This window comes from Argopecten irradians, chromosome 11, assembly GCF_041381155.1.
Source record: "Argopecten irradians isolate NY chromosome 11, Ai_NY, whole genome shotgun sequence".
NCBI lineage: Eukaryota > Metazoa > Mollusca > Bivalvia > Pectinida > Pectinidae > Argopecten > Argopecten irradians.
In genome coordinates this window covers 42,916,075-42,919,659 of record NC_091144.1, presented here as the reverse complement: position 1 = coordinate 42,919,659, position 3,585 = coordinate 42,916,075, and the positions used below count along the sequence as shown (strand labels likewise).

At 37.4% G+C, this 3,585-nt stretch overlaps 1 long non-coding RNA gene across 1 annotated transcript; it reads right to left on the bottom strand.

Annotated features, from left to right (window-relative positions):
- Positions 1 to 904: 904 nt before the first annotated feature.
- Positions 905 to 2,674, bottom strand: LOC138335613 (uncharacterized). The gene is made up of 3 exons (XR_011210307.1): positions 2,539 to 2,674; positions 1,425 to 1,618; positions 905 to 1,067 (listed from the first exon to the last, which is right to left on the bottom strand). It is a non-coding gene; the product is annotated as an uncharacterized lncRNA (long non-coding RNA).
- Between the last annotated feature and the right edge of the window lie 911 nt (positions 2,675 to 3,585).

Genomic DNA, 3,585 nt, shown 5'->3' with positions numbered 1-3,585 from the left:
AGAATAGGTCAAACTTTCAAATGACAATTCAAAAGTCAATTAGAATAGGTCATTTCAAACTGACAAAAAGACAATTAGAATAGGTCTTTCAAACTGACAAAAGACAATTAGAATAGGTCATTTCAAACTGACAAAAGACAATTAGAATAGGTCACTTCAAACTGACAAAAGGGATTAAATCAGGTGAGTTAGAATAACAACACTTTGTCAGGACCACGTTAGAATCATTTCATGCAAGTTAAATCGCACTGGTAGAATTTGAGAAGTTCAAAATGTGTTTTCAAGATGGTGGCCGTGACGGCCATCTTGGATTTCGGATCGGCACAAAAAATAACAACACTTTGTCAGAATCATGTCAGGATCATTTCATGCAAGTTTCAGCTAAATTGCACTGATAAAACTTGAGAAGAAGTTCAAAATGTGTTTTCAAGATGGTGGCTGTGGCGGCCATCTTGGATTTCGGATTGGCCCGAAAAATAACAACACTTGGTCGGGACAATATCAGGATAATTTCATGTAATTTCCAGTTAAATTGCACTGGTAGAACTGGAGAAGAAGTTCAAAATGTGAAAAGTTAACGCATGGTGCACGGCGACGGACGAAACATGACGACTATAGGTCATCCGGACCCTTCGGGTCTGATGACCTAAAAACTAGTGGAACAACAATGTTAGTTAATATTTGTGTATTATCCATGTTCTGGTCTGATCTAGTCTGTTTTTCCAGTATTGTAATGCTATTGTTTAAGATCTAGTCAAGGACTCCAATCCAATGTTTGCTTTAATCATTTCTGTTACTCTGAATCCAACTAATGTTTTTGATGAGGTCTTTTTTTCCCCAGTTTCCAAAGTACAATCTATTTCTTTGGTATGGCCTAATAAGGAAAAGCTGATCGCTGGATTTCGTTATATGAGTATATAAAATTATCATACCAAGTTCTTTAATTATTTGTGGCATTGGAGCCATCGGTAACACATCCTTCACCAGCTGGGCCATGCTCTTTATTTCAGGGCTGACATTGATGTTGTCTAGCGTCCTACCACCTATAACGCCATTGTCCGTTTGACCTGTAATGGAGGCAGAATATTTCTAAAACTAACGTTCTATGGAAGATTTTATCTGAAAAAAACTTGGCTAAATGTCTTGGCACACATCAAATATTTTTTCAGAAGATCTAGAAGATTTTTGAAATTTTAGTCAATTTTACTCTTTTTGGTCGGTCCAACAGTCCCCTAGTACATTTGTGAAATTTTTTATTGTTTTAGAGAAGTCGGAAATGTAAATTGTTTACGAAAATTCGACAGACGATGCATGATGATCTGCCGGACAATTAGAATAGGTCAGTTGAGATTTTTGTCTCAGGTGACTTAAAAAGGGGCATAACTCTATCAAAAGTTGTTGTTTTGAGGAATTGTATTGCTTACTTTGTGACACAGCCCCTCTGGCACGATTGGACAGATTTGCTTGATCAGCAGCAAGGCGCTTGATATACTCCAATTTGTCAGCTGCTGTATAATTAGTTGCAGGTATTGCTAAACTTTGAGCGATTGATTTCCTCACTCGCTCCCCAAAGTTCTCTGCTGACTCCTTCTCCTCTTGTGTCTTTGGCTCCAACAACCTGACGATTAAAACAGTCTAGGTGGAGAAGAAATTTCATATTCATGATATGACAAGGGCCACCAGATTTTCTGGTTATAATAGAGGATCTTACATGAGTGGCTATGTAATATGAAACTTATTAATGCTAGGTTTATACTATGTTCCCAGCGGCCACGGCAGCCCCGATTCAGGCCATCATTGACAAAAATTGTCCGTAAGTCACTTCGCTTGGAATCTACGTTTCTCTGTGCCATTAGTGCTCTATTTGTTTTTGTTTTTTCTGTTGTTTTACTTGTCGAGGCAACAGAAATATTCTCCATTTTTTCATCCATTTCATTTTCACAATCTGAAAGATCTTTCCTTCCATTAAGTACTTTTCTTTATTTGTTACATGACTGAAAGTAATCTGATATTCGCTTCATGGCCTATATCAAGCCACAAGGCCATAACATCCTCTTTAATGACAATGGCAGAAGAACACTTGAAATCATAATCTCATGAACGTTTGTTTTATACACAAATGAAACAGACTAAAAGTCTCGCTCTGACGATTCAATATATCCGTAAAAATATTTCCAACCAAATCTTGTAGCCACAGTGCGCCCGTTTGGCCCTGCAATTTAATAATATTGCGCCATCTGAATTTTATGTGGGCCATTACCGCGATGGCCTGGATTAAACACTGTAGTAGAACATTGATGACAGGGATCTCTTAGTATATATGTTTTTTAAAGGTTGGTGTGAAAAAATCATGGCGAAATCTATTACACGGTATAAGACAATGACATGTACGCAGTTGGATTCTGGAGGATGTACACACGACTGGACACTCGATAACGAAAACAATCGTTAAAAAAGCCTTTGCAGCTCTACTTGGGTGCAACTACGGAAAATATGGTAATCTGTTTTTCACTCTAAAATTGACAACAGTGAACTTACCGGAGTTTGAATATTGTGTATGGGTAGAAAAGAATCCAGAAACATTCACTGAGTCTTGTACTGTTGATGGTAGACTGAAAATCAAAAGCAGTTTAATTTATCAAAACTGATGAAAAAGAATCTCTTTTGGCATATATAACTCTCCGGTAATTCTTATTCTTAATCAAAGTATCTAAAATTTTTGCAGGCATTGTATCAAGAGGCCCATGGTCATCTGACTATTAGCATAACACCTCAAAAAATAGTAGTGGCAAATAATTAAGGCAATACTCTTAATAGAAGAAGTTCAGTTGCTGATATATTTGATGAATTACGGTAGACCTTGAATGAAGGTCAAGGTCATTCAAATTAATTAACATGGTATCTCTTCATGCCAACATGCTACAAGTCCAATATCTAGTCTTTAGGCCTCTTAGGTAGTAGCCCATCATTCCAACATGCTGCATGCCCAATATGAGTACCCTCGACCTATCGGTTCTTGAGAAGAATTTGTTTAAAGATTTTAGCCTTTTGATCCCTGTGACCTTGAATGAAGGTCAATTAAGGTCATTGATTTGAACAATTTGATAGCTCTTAATTCCAGCATGCCACAGTACCCTGGGTCTTTCGGTTATTGAGAAGAAGTCGTTTGAATGAAAAGTTTACGCACAGTGCTCGACAGATGGTGCATGATGATGGATGATGCATGATGACAATTTGAGATTTATATTCAATTTGGTATGTTAGGAAGAGCAACATTTTTCAAGAGTTGAAATTTTGTTGATTGTATATGACACAGTTAATAGTGTTTTTCATACTATGATATTCTGGAAAATTGGTACAAATTTTGTATTTTGCACAAAATTCTTCAAGACTATGTATGGATGGGGGAGTCGGAGCCAAAATTTATACACAGTCTATTCCCCTTCCCCCAAGAATATTTCTGGCTCAATTTGGTTACAATCCATACAGAACTCTATGACTAGTAGCGATTAAAGGATTTACCTCTATTTCCTCTATTGGGCCCCGCCCCTCCTGCCCCCAGGGGGTCAGACACAAAATTCATTC